Here is a 13816-nt window from a genome sequence, read left to right as displayed (position 1 = left end):
CGCGCTGCCCGGCCGGCCGGCCGGCCTGCCACCACCCCCGGGGCGCGGGGCTCAGACCCTGCCCCCGCTCCGAGAGGCCCCGGCCGCGCAGGAAGGAGCCCAGCGCCGAAGCCCCCGGCTCGCTCGAGCAGCTCTTCCCCGGGGCAGGCAGGGCCAGGCGCGTACAGCCCCTTACCGTCCGCAGCGGCTCCGCGCCGTCCCTCGCTCCCGCTCCTGCCCCTGGCGCCGCCGCCGCCTCCGCCGCGCCGCGTCCCGCTCGGCTCCCGCAGCTCCACTCGCCGCCCCAGCGCCCCTCCGCTCGGTGCCCCCTCCCGGCCCGCCGTGCGCCCCGCCTCCCCACGCCCGGCCAACCCGCTCCGGCTGCGAGGGCCGGGCGCCGCCCACCCGGCCGCGCTGTCAGGCAGCCCCTGCGCTGGCCGCGGCCCCGGGCGCCTGCTGGGTCGCGCCCGGGTCCTGCCGCCGCCGCCGCCGCCGCCGCGCTTCCCCCCGGGGGCTTCTCCCGGGAGGCCGCCCGCTGGAGCCGCTCTCCCGGCCTGCCCAGAGACCCCCAGCGGCCCCCAGAGGGCGGAAATTGGGGCCCTCCGTTGCCCCAGCGCCCCGCGAGTGAGCAGAAGGAAATCAAGGCCCGCAGCTGCCCCTCGCTTGCCCCGCAGGGACCGCGGGACCCGCTGGCCTTTCCTGGCCGTGGCAGGTCTGGGGGCTGGCGGCGCAGCCTAGTTGTGACTCTTGTGCCTGCCGCCCCGCAGTGTGCGTGGCGCTGTACGCACAGCCTCGGCCCCCAAGGCAGGCCACTGGCCTTGTGAATCCGACTCAGCGCAGCAAAGGACGTCAAGGCACAAAGGGGAAGGAAGGGTAACGGGGGGAGGAGAGTTGGGCCAGTGAGAGATCACCTTCCTTTCAGCATCCTGATCCTCTTTGGGTGTTTTGTTTTGTTTTTTAAGAATAATGTAATACATGAGGATCAGGTTGAGAGTGTCCAGAAGACAGACCTGGCTGTACCCCTGTGTGTGTATTATAGGTACTCACTGCAACGCAGTGTCCTCTTCATTGGTGGCTGCCCCAACAGCATGATGCAACAGGATGGTGTTGTGTCAAAACATCATCCTGTCACAATGTGATGACATTTCCCAAGTCCTCAAACTTGACCATGGGATAGTCCTATTTAAAAAACAGGGCTAGCCTGCAAACTCTGGGACAGATGATAACGAACCCTTGTGCACTGCTCACCTCCATCCAGTGTGAACAGCCCTGGCTTGGCGGTGGGAGGGAGGGGAGGATAAAGCAAGAAGCACAGTGAAATGGGAGGCAGTGGGAGCCCAGATATTAGGCAGGTATAATTAATTATCATTTTACAGTGCCAAAGTATGCTAGGCTCCACACATTACAGATTAAAAAGATACAGTCCCTGCTCCAAAAGAATTTACACTCTAAATTGTATATGACAACAGAGAGTGTAACAAAAGCACATGGGTTGCAGCAACAGGATCGTGCAGTTAAGGCATATACACATCATGCTAGAACAGGTATTTGATTGTCTGTAAATTAAATAATAAATATGTATACAATTGTTATGATTTACTTGTGGGTGTCAGTGTGCAAGTGGGTCTTGAGGGATTTCAGTGAGAGAGTGGCTTGGCAGGTCAGTTCTGGAAGGACATGTCAGGCATAGAGGCCAGCAGCATGGAAAATCATCAGCAGAGACAGCCATGCAAGAAGCAAACAGGTAATCAAGGCCGTGTCATTGGGGGTTGGGTATGAGTGGACAGAGTCACAAGATAAGGGACTAGGCTGGATGTGTAGGCACAGGTGGAGTTATGCAGAATCTTGAAAGCAAGGACAAGAAATGTAAGCTTGATGTGGTGGAACAGGGAGAGCCAGTGGAGGGATTCAGAAGGGCGGGATATTGTCAGATTGACTAGCCAAGAAGATGATTTTAGCAGCTGTGCTTTGTCTGGATTGCAGAAAGGTGATGTGAGTGTCGAGGAGGTCAGAGAAAAAGCAGTTGCAGTAATCAAGACAGGACATAAGGGCACTGACAAGAGTTTTGCCTATCTGGACAGCGGGAAAAGGTCAGCTCTTTGAAATGTGGTAGAAGAAACAGCAAGAGTTAGACTGATAAGGTGATGCAGATGCCCAAAAACATATATGGTGTGAAGCCTGATGATAAAGACAAAAGTACATTTTTTTGTATGGAACTGCCCTGTTTTCAGTGGTTCATTCCTGGAGAAAAAAATCTGTTCATCGACTGATTGTAGCCACTTTTGGTATGGAGCAAAACAGATTCACTTCAGTACAGTCTAATTAGTTTTCACTCTCTCTAAAAGGTTAGTGGATAGTGGGCGTGGAGGGAGCTAAATATTTTTTGAGTTCTGGCTTACTTTTGACCCTATATTTTTCTTTTTAATCAAGGGATTTTTAATCACAAAACTCTGGAAAATCCTGAACTCTATTATTAAACTTTACATTTCTCTTTGGTATGTTAAATTAGTTACTACTGTTATATAGGTCCAATATTAAATAAATGAGTTTTAGGCTAGGGTGTATTTTGCAGCGGGAACATTTTTTCACTGATCTGACTCCACAAGTTTTTAATTAGAACATAAACTTATTTTTTTTCAAAGATGTTCTCCTGAGGCAAGTTTTCCCATGATTTCCTTCTAGGGTTCTGTGGACTATTTAATATTTTTTCCTTCTCTCTGAATCCCCAGTCTCATTGCAACTTCTACCTTTGCATCCAAGGAGAACTGAATGGACTTCCTTTGAACCATTAGCACCACTCCTTCATCAATCTTTAGGTTGACTTATCTCAGCACAGGGGTTTTCTGCTTCTGTTTACATCAACAAGCACAACAGGGTTCTAATCGTGATAAATACAATAAATTGAGGGATGTTGAGGGAACTGCCAGGCCTATCCATCACACATTTGTTGAGGGTTAAAAAATGCAGGACTAAAGGCAAAGGTAGAGGAAAGCAAGAAAAGAAAGATACCCCTCTTCTTTCCAGACTGCTACCTCTGGGATTTTCTGTAGCCGAGGGCAGAAACCACATGAATTTTGAAGGGGGTTAGAAGGCTGGCCTGGTTGGAAAGCCAGTTCCAGGCATTGGTCAATCAGTTAAGGATTTAAAGAGACGTCAAGAGCCTCTGCAGTTTGGGGCCTTGAAATGAGCGTACAGGTGGGGAAAATTCTATTTGTGGGTTCTTCTCCTCTGAACAGCTGCTTGGAAAGAAATACATGACCCAATCCTGCAAGCCCTCTGCATGTAAAGAGGGCATGGATTTCAATGGGAGTTACATTTGTGGAGGACTTGCTTGATCAGGCCCAAAGTTTCTCCTGAAAAATTTCATTAACCAACTGAAAGGCAAAGCCACAATGTAACATAACAAGCAAGGAAAATTGTCAAACCAAGCAATTGGGGAAAAGAATAAAGACAGAAGTGGGGGAAGGGTAAAATAAAAGAGGACTCAATTCACAAAAACTGGATTAGCAAGGTGCAAGCCACATTGACAGGAGGAGTGTGCTGTAAAGGACATCTTTAATCTTCATTCATCAGGGCTCCACAGAAGGACGGCTGGCAAAGGCTGCCTAAGGGGGTGCAATAAATCAGCAGAACTTCCATCTACCCTAAGAATACCATTCTCTGGTGCTGGTGCTGATCACTTTGAGGTTTGTGATTGTTGTCTGTTAGCAACTAGGTGAGTTGAGCCATTACAACTCATCTTTGGGTAGACTTTCTGTTTACAAAGGCCCTGCCTATGCTGTACTTGAGTGAAATTAGCCCAGGGAGCATATTTCCTTGTAGGAAAGAGGTTCAGCCTGATCTCAAGTTGGAAATTCAAAAAAACAAAAACTGAGGTGAGAGAAAGGAAACCAGGGTTGTATTTGTTTAAAAGATCTGAGATGAGGGCAGTAGCATCCACCAAACAGAATCCATGGGGAAGCCAGATCTCCCACAGCATCAAGTCCCTCACTTCAATTTCACCTGACAAACTCTTTTTGTGCATTCACTGTCAGATTACTTTTTGGGGGTAGGGAAGTTTCAAAATTCTTCTCCTGCTTTTAAAATCTTTTATATTTTAAGTCAAATTAATATCCGGGCAATTCCACTGACTTCAGTGGATTTGCAGTGGGGATGAATTTGGCCCATTGGGGCGGTTTGTAAGGGGTATCTGTGTGTAGGGAAGTTCTGTTGGAAAGTGCTTTGGGAGGAGTGAAGTGTCTGCATCACTTGTCATCAACTGACTGAGCCATGTGGACACTTGAGATGATATCATACTATTCTGGAATAGACAGATTTCAACCAGCAGATTTAAACGCAATTGAGAAGTGCTGGTTGAAAATGAGTCCGTGTATGAACTGTAAGATAGACTGTGTGTGTGTGTGTGTGTGTGTGTGTTGTCTTTGCTAAGTTACTTATGTAAAACCCCAAAGGATTAAGCAGAAGTATGTGGAGTCAGGATAAACACAGAAAACCAAGCCAAGTTCATTGCACACATGAAAGAAGGGAGAAAAAATCACAATGAAGAAAAAGAATTAAAGGCTGTGAACTGTGATGTATTCCTGTCATAGCTAGGACAAAGGGCATATAGTATTCCAAAGAATCAAGCTTAATGGATAGTCTTTGGAAGGCAAAACAGTAACATGAAAAGCAAGCTGGTTCTTTTCTTAAAAGTGTTTTTAACATCAATACATTGCTACCCATGACCTACAGAGATGGAGGGGATGCTAAATATCACACAGGAATGTATAAAAGAAAAAGCCCAAGCTTGCTATCATATTGAGATGCATTGAAGCAAGCCCAGCCAAATACATACTAAATAGACTGTAAAGAAGCTGAACGGGCACATGAGTAACAGCCATGCTGCAAGTAAAAGAGGTGAAGAATGGACTAGTTTTATGACTCATACTGATATTAAGGAGAGCAAAGGCTAGCTGCTAGTTGTATATCTTTACAATTCCATGTAAGATAATAGTCATATGTACTTATAGTCCCTACATATTGCAAATGGAGAGCTTTTGCAGAACCTACTTGCTTTGTTTGATTCAAAGCAAGAATGTTTACAGAGGTAAGAATGAGACTTTTGTTCTGCAGTCAACAGAAGATGGCTGTGATGACGATATCTCCGAAGCTCCCAAGATTTTTCCTCAATCCACCAAGATCACCCCGGCCTGACCAGGCACATAGAAAAAGCACATGAATATCACTCATCTGACGGAGCCAAAAATCCTGACCAGTCATACTGCTCCACCTTCGTCTTTGGTTAAACTTTTCCACAATACTTAGAATCATTCAGAATGACTCTTAGAGCAATTACCCAACCTCAATACATCCAAAAAAAACTTTACTCTGTGAGCAGATTTTTACAAACAGTAAAAGGAGAAAAGCCAAAGAATTTTTTGCATTCACTAGGGACCTTGATGTGCTAATCTATTAACTAGAAGGTGCTCCAATATTACGGTGATGAGCAAACTTACAAAACACTAGAGTGGGCTGGGAAACTATTTTGCTCCTGCAAAAAATGTCAATTGAAATGAATTCTTTTGTTTTTGTCAACAAAATTCTTTGACATTTTTTAGGTTTTATGTCAAAACCCAAACATTGGGGGGGGGTCATTTCTCCGCCACTAAACACTGAATTTTTTATTTTTTCTAGAAACCCCAGAAATTTTCAACAAAAACATTTTTCGCAAAAATTTCATTTTGTCAAAAGGCTATTTTCTGTTCAAAACAAAATGCCAATGGAATGTTTTTGACCAGCACTACAACACACAGAAATGTTTAATGGTTTTCTTAGCTGCAACATTGCAGAAAGTGGTAAAATAATGTATTAAAAATAACATAGCAAATGTGACATCTGTGCTTATTTTTCAGCCAAGTAAAATGATATAAACATAGATTCTGCCTCTTATTAAATATGAGTAATTCTTCTTCTGTTGGTAAAGTTCCATTACAACACTTCCCACCATCCTGTACAGATTATTTCATGTTCACGAAAGGTATAGGTCAGATAGCTCTGCAGACTAAAGTGTTCTGTGTAGACAACAAATACATCATGAGTAATAGTCTTACAAGCTTTTACAACTACGATATCACTGATGCACCCAATGTAAGTTAACACTGTCTTACAGGGACCCCCTAGAAATTAGAGAATGTAATTAAATCTCTATAGCCATCAAATTTATGTCTTTTGAGACTATTAATAAAGGTGACAGTTGTGAGATGGGTTTTAATATGGACATCTGAACTTGGGGAGATTCAGATTCTATGATTATGGGCACTATGCAAGAAACAGATAGATTTACATAACAGGGTGGTGTATCCTCTTTAAGGAGTAGTGGGGGGGAAAGGCCAGCCAACCCCGGTTCCATGACATGGCCTCTTTAAGGAAATAGGTGTTCAAGGGAGCAGCAGACAAGATGGGGGATGGGGACCAAGTCTTAATCAGGTAGATAATCATGATAAAACACAGCTGCTAAGTGACTCTCAGAAGGGGAGAGAGGGCAGACAGCCTGGAGAAGAGAATTGCAGGGGCATGTCGAGTCAGGAGAGAGGTTCCCTGGGATGGGAACCAGAACCAGAAGAGACTGGTGACCTGGGGAAGTCATCTTGAATCACAGTACAGCCCCAAGAAGAAGAGCTGTGGGACCCATGGACCAATGGGAAGAACCAACAGGAACCAAGGCAGGAGGAGATCTGTGGAAAAGACTCTCTAGAGAGGCCAGGGGCTGCAGTGAGACTGCCAGAGCTCCCTGACTCAGGAGGAACTGCATCAAAATGGGGAACTTGAATAAGGGTGATATGGAAGCACCAAGAGGGAAGGCTGGGCCTGAAAGGGCCAAAGGAGACTGACTTTTGTAAAGACTAATAAATTAGATCCCCCCAAAAGGGGTTATTGAAGTACTCAGGGCTATGAATAAGTTACTCGGAGAACCAGGAGGGAAAAGAGGACAGGTGCCTGCAGGACCACATTGGTCCATGAGAGGTTGTGCTCTGGGATGCCACCCTGCCAGTTAGATTTAAATGAACTGCAACTCATTTTGTGTAAACTCTCATATGGTAAAGGCTCTCCAGTTTAGTCCATGGACTCCAGTCATCTGAGGCATCCAGTTCCCTGTAAAACAATTATTCGTAGCAGTCAGTGATCACTTTAAATAGTGATACACCTACTAGATAGACAGCACCTTCATGTTTTCAAAGCATGCAAAGCACAAGGCCCAGCCATGCAAATATTTTCAAGTTGATGGTGAAAGTTTAGGAGCAGGTTGATCTTCCAATTTAAACAGAATTATTTTTGGAGGTGGGGGGGAGATATTTCAATATAAATATGAATGATCCAAATTCTGCATGGCAGTAGTATGTACATAAAATGTTCATGCATAAAATTCCTCCTTGAGAGATAGCAGTAGCTTGAAACTAAAATGAAATTAGGGCCCTATCCTGTGAAATCAGTGGGAGTTTAAGGTTTATGAGAAAAGCAGGATCTAATCACTTTCATTCTGCTGCTTGGGCTGGGGAAATACCCTGTGCTGAAGCACCAGACAAGAATGATTCTTTGCTGCTACCCTGGACTAGAGTTGTTAGTTTTAAATCTTAGTCCTTTGGGATAAAGTTGTCAAATGATGAATTTGTGCCAACTTGACACCATGTTGAAATCAAGCTACATAGTGACAAAACTTCATAATGTCATGCTGGAATATAATCTCAACACAACGTAAAAGATACTGTTCTATCAGGCCCCAAATGGTAGCATTGACAAAATCAGGGTTGTTTCATAAAACTGAGATAGTAATGGACGCAAGGGAATGGAGAGTGTCTCTCACCTTTGCATATGATACTAAACTACAAAAGCAGTGCCTCTATTGTTCCTCCACATAACATTTTTCCGACAGGAGTAGCAAAGTGAAACTTACATTAATTCCACCCCACTGTTGCAGCCAGAGCCATTGGACAAATGCCCTCATCAGTAGAATCCTCACGGGTAGGTTTTTTTTTTTTGGCACAAATGAAAATAGCCAAGCATGTCCTCTGACATAAGCATTTTCATGTCTAAAGTTACTCACCTACTTTTGAGACACCAATAGAGGATACTTTTGAAAATTGGGACCATAATATAAACGTATATACCACTGTTCTTGCGGCAGTTGTCCTTTTTTGTAGTGTGTTTCTGCTGTTTATAGCTGCTATAAAAATTCTATATTATGAAATAATATGCATTACAATAAAATGTTTTTAAGAAAAAATTTAATGTCAGTGTAAAACAAACATAATAAAATGATATACAACCTTTTTTGGGGGAAAAATTCATTTCAGTTGGCATTGGCAACTTTAAAAAAAATGTTTGCCAGATATAATAAATTGTTAGAGAAAGATTTTTTGTACTACTAATGTTTTAATCACCAAAAAAGTGATCAAATAAATTTTAGTTAGTATTTAAAATATAAACAGAATTGTTGTTTACAAGTTATTTTCTTACAAAAGCAGAAAAAGACAAGGTGTCAGCTGTCCAACCTAAAGGAATACTGCAGAGAAGTGTTGTTTTGAAAAAACAGTTATGGGTAGCAGTTTAAGAACAATACATCAAAACAAGTATGCCCAGGACTTTGCTAAATTGGAACTAAAATCCATCAGTTACTAATAGAATAAGAGCAATACTATCCACATGCTTCAGTTGTCATCTCCCTATTATCAGTGAGCCTCAGAATAACAGAATAATTGAATGTTTTTACTTGCAGCTGAAGTGGCACAACTCCCTCCCAATTCTCTTTTTAACTGTTAAACCACAAAAAACAAAACCAACCCTAAAAGAAAAACTATACTAAAATGAAGTTGAGAGTTCTGAGGAAAGCATGTAAATTCAAAGATAAGGCTGCTGATATGCAGCCCCTTACTGTTGGAATTGTTCCTTGTTATTGCACGTCTCATGTGAGATGATGATCTTGGGCTTTTGTACAATTCCCGCAATTCTAGAGCTTTATTTTAAATGTTGTTTGGAATATAGGCTATCTTCCTGTAATGTTTCAGGTAGGGAAAGAATGCCTGGAATAGAGTTAGTTAATCTATTAAATTCAAGTAATATTTGTTACAAATTGAGTTATTTTTTGGATAGCAAAGGCGGGAGGAGGGTTGGCTAATAGATACCTACAACATCAGCCCCTCAAAGCCATGTGGAAAATACAAAAGCTGCATTAGCTTTTCAGTAGCCCTCTATACCAGTGTGCAGAGAGCCTGAAACAAAAGTGCCAAAAGTTGTGAATTGTCCCTTCCAATTTCATTCCGCAATCCGTGGCTCGGGGAAAGCCTTCACCATGATCATCCCAGCAGAGAACTCTATGGGAGTGGGGGTACTATTGTGGTTTAGTTCCATCTCATCATAGTTCTTCTAGGGAAGCCAACCCCTTTAAGAGAAGATGTCCCAAGACGGCCTGATATTGAGGCGTCACTCACTAAGGAAAAGGAATTCTGGGAATTGTAGTTTCTCAGGAAGAGTCATGTGTCTCCGGGATCACATGACTGCCTGTGTGGGCGCAATATAAGAAGTAGCCTGTGCTCAACACAGAGAGATGAGGGTTGGGAAGGGACCATATTGGGGCTGTGCCACACTGGCACTGTGTAAAGCCTGGGATGAGAGACCTGGATGGCGGGGGAGGGGGTTGTGATTCTCTAGAAAGAGCAGCAGCTGATGGAGCCTGGTCTTTTTCTTTTGCATGGCATAAAAACATCAATGTTAGATGTTCAAGTCTAGATTGGTGACTCAATTGATTGCCTCAGGTGATGTACATTGGATGGAAGAGACACTACCAGGATATGATTGTGTGAGACCGTGGTTGATGAGGTGTTCCAAGGTTTGAAGTCACAAATAGGATTCACAAAAAGAAAAGGAATACTTGCGGCACCTTAGAGACTAACAAATTTATTTGAGCATAAGCTTTCGTGAGCTACAGCTCACTTAGTCAGATGCATCCAATGAACTGAGCTGTAGCTCACGAAAGCTCATGCTCAAATAAATTTGTTAGTCTCTAAGGTGCCACAAGTACTCCTTTTCTTTTTGCAAATACAGACTAACATGGCTGTTACTCTGAAACAAATAGGATTGTGTCTCAGTCCCCATTTATGAGGGAGGTAGATGCATCTGCCTTGTGATGTGGACCATATTTTCTACGGGAATGAAAAGCCAATGGGTTCTTTGGTTGGGTCCTTGATCAGGTGTTTGTTTGGGATGGTGCCATCCTTCCATCTTGCTCACCATTAATCTTCAGGGGAAAACCCTGAGTCTTCAAGCTTTTGAACTCCAAGCTAAAGGTTTTCTGGATTTGTTTCAGAATCTCGATGTTATTTAGGTCTTCACATATTGGAAGACCCTTATTCCTTCTAATATGATGGGATTCACAAAGGATTTTCACATTGTGATGAATGTGAGATGGGTGGATTTGTGCTAATACAAGAGCCACGGTTATGCATTAATTTTACTGTGAGTTGTGCCGAGGGCTCTAGACTCCTTAATCCAGCTGTGTTTATAACTAGTTCTCTGGCTGCCATTGATTCCCCAAACGAGAGAACACTTAGGAATGACATTTCAGACACTGGGCTGTTGAGCTCTGGCTTGAACAACATGCTTTTTAGGGAACAGACTATTTTTAAAAAGGGCCTATACTTTGTGAAGATTCTGCACTATAGACTAAAACTCCTACACAATTGTCATCTGGAGAGGACCATCTATGCGGCACCTTTTAATAAAGAATGATGTCTCACCTTAACCCTTAAAAGAAGTTGCCCTGCTTTGAGCAGGGGGTTGGACTAGATGATCTCCTGAGGTCCCTTCCAACCCTGATATTCTATGATTCTATAAGTAGACTTGTACTGCAGTCCATTGAAAAGTGACTGTTTTCAACAATTTATTGTGGGAACAGGATCAAAAGGGCACCATTTATTCTCAGGTTGGATGGATGCCCACTCTATGTAGCTAGGCAGGGCTCAGGTGGGATTTTAGTGAGGCATTGGCTTGCTGCTGGTTCCCTGCACAGGGGTAAATTTTACATTGTATCTTTAGGGTGCCATTGTAAGCTTTGAAAACAAACAGCTGGTTTTTATTTTGGGATGTATAAACAAATACTTTATTTTGCACCCAAATCTCCTTTATGAGACTTTAATATGTACTGAAGATCCCTTCTCCTCCCAACGAAGACATCAGAATTACAAGTCTTAGGCAAAGCCTAGTGTGTAGATCACTGGAGTAGTACTCAGGAGACCTTGGTTCTAGTCCTGGCACTCCTACTGGTGGGCCTTCGGTAAAACACATCCTCTCACTGTGCCTATTTTCCCAGCTGTAAAACAGGGATAATATTTACCTCCCTTCATAAAGCCCTTTGAGATCTACTGATAGAAAGTGCTATATAACAGCTAAATGCTAGGTGGATTTCTCCCTTCCTCACCACCCCAACCATGATCACCTGTTTTGAAGGGGAAAGGAGGGGGCAGGGTAGAATTCTTAGCCAAGTAGGGCCTTCATTTCGCAGATGGAAACCTTTTTAAGTTACATCACTTTTTTATATTGCCCTTTTAAAATCTATTTCCTGTCTGATTCTTTCAGCCACCCAAAGAAGAAGCCACCCCCATGTTAAGACCTTATGGGGGATGCATGTGTATGGTATTTGACAGGCCAGGGTGATTTCAAGGAAGGGGCAGGCTCACTTCTGTTATCTAGTTGCTTCTGAGAGAGAAGCATCCCCTCAGTTGATGTGCAGAATGGGTTGCCTTTAAAAATGTAGTTGCAAATGTGGCCCACTGCTCTCACCCTTCACAGGCTTGTGCCCAGAGGATCTGTGTTGTGCATGGACCTGTAAGCCACAATCTTGTTTCCTCTCTACATAGGCATGGTAGCACAGGGCCTCTATGGAGATCTGTTTGCTATGAAGTATAGACATTATATGGGCCTGATACTTTTCTTGTGTATGCTGATATGTAACTCCATTGATTTCAACAGATGCTCTTGGTTACCTGTCTTAAATAAGAGGAAAATCAGGTTCCTTTTGTGTGCCTTCACACTACTCACTCTCTGGCCTACTGGAAATATGGCTTTGCTGTTGCATCTGGGACCTTATGCTCCCATGTAAGTGTCAATGGGATTTGCAACAACGAACTTGATGTACTCTCACTGATGCAGACAGTTGCAGTTTGTGACTGTAGAGGGGTGCAGGAGCCCTCAGAGGGCTGGACAGCTGCCAGAGGTGCAAATAGCAGCTTGTGTAGTCTAGCTAGCTCACTAAAAATAGCAGTGAAGATGTGGTGGCATGGGCTTTGGTTTGGGCCAGTGGTTTTCAACCTTTTTTTCACTTGTGGACTGCTAAACATCTGTCGAATGGAGGTGCAGACCCCTTTGGAAATCTTAGACATAGTTTGCAGACCCCTAGGGGTCAGTGGACCACAGGTTGAAAACCCCTGGATTTGGGCTTTAAAGCGAGTATGTACCCAGGGGGCTAGATGGGCTCGTACCTCCACTGTATCCTCACTTCTATTTTTAATGAGCTACCTAGAGTACCTCTAGAAGATCTGCTATTCGCATGCCCAGCTGCACTGTAGACGTACTCGAAGAGAGGGTAGCCAAGTTTGTGGTCCTACTGAGTGGGGACCTCCAAAGCTAAAAGTGAGGCTCAACAGCTTGAGTTAAAGAGTCAGGCTTTAGGTAGGGACTGTAACAGATGCAACCTCTGCATGTGACACAGAGGGAGACAAGTAACCCATTAGTCAGTGTGGGTTACATGTGCACCCTGGCTGTCCTTCAGAAGTTTTACTGTGAAAAAGCAGCTTCAAGATTACTGGCCTCACTGAACCTGCTCCAGTGGAGGCTGCAGGCCACCAAGTAGACCAAAATATTGCACAAACATGGTTATACATATGTTCACTCTTTGCATGCTGTCCACATCTTCCACCTGCTGACAATCAGATCTATGATAACATCAGTGCAGGGTTACTTTGTTGAAGTTCTGCCCCCTACCATACATGTCCATGGAGGATGGACCTTGGCTGTTGAATTCACAATAGTTGCAACTCCAACAGCCCTGCCTTGACCCCAGCCTCTGTTTCACCCATTGTTCTGTGTACTTGGAGCCATTGTAGAGCAGATTCCATGCATATGCTCCCTGCATTCTTGCCCATCTCACCTCCCCACGTACTGGAAGTCTATGTGTTCTGCTGCCCATCAGGGTTTTATACCTACAAAGAGTATGATGCAATGTTGTGATGGCGCTATTACCCCATCAGTTGATGTTATTTTCATGTAGAAGGAAAAAAATATGGGGGCGGGGGAGGAGACTTTTTTCTTTTTAATATCTTGCTGCAGAGTTGCCTAGTAATATTTCACTGAAATCCTTAGACTAATTTTGTTCATAACATTAGATATGATATTCTGCTAAACTTTCCTTATGCCATCAGGAACCACACTATTTGAGTCCTCAGCAGATGTAAATTGACATATGTCTATTTATACCAGCTGAAGATCTGGGTTCAGTGCAGGTTCAAAGGACTGCACTGGCCAATCTCTTTTGTAGAACTGGGCCTTAACTTTGTACTTTCCTGTATAAGTATTAATCATTCATGTAATAGATAAGATTTCATTGAATTCTGCCATCAGGATACCGAGCAGGATTATTAAACACTTGCAAAATTATATAATTATACTCCCTCATGTCAGCTGTCAAGCCTCCAAATATAGGAAAAATGAAAATATATTTTTAACTGATGAGCCACGTACAGTGCAGAAACATTATTAAATATCTCTATCTCTCTCTTTATCACAATATTCAGTGAAATTCCTTATTTGA

At 43.5% G+C, this 13816-nt stretch overlaps 1 protein-coding gene across 1 annotated transcript in view; it reads right to left on the bottom strand.

The window, feature by feature from the left end:
- PIK3R1 (phosphoinositide-3-kinase regulatory subunit 1) overlaps positions 1-285 on the bottom strand; it is an 82694-nt gene extending 82409 nt beyond the window's left edge. The window contains exon 1 of the mRNA XM_038401877.2: positions 176-285. The gene's annotated coding sequence lies outside the window, so the exon portion shown is untranslated. The remainder of the gene's footprint in view (positions 1-175) is intronic.
- Between the last annotated feature and the right edge of the window lie 13531 nt (positions 286-13816).

Source organism: Dermochelys coriacea, chromosome 5 (assembly GCF_009764565.3).
Source record: "Dermochelys coriacea isolate rDerCor1 chromosome 5, rDerCor1.pri.v4, whole genome shotgun sequence".
Lineage (NCBI taxonomy): Eukaryota > Metazoa > Chordata > Testudines > Dermochelyidae > Dermochelys > Dermochelys coriacea.
Note: the sequence above shows the minus strand (reverse complement) of the source record. Positions and strands in the feature narration are given on the sequence as shown.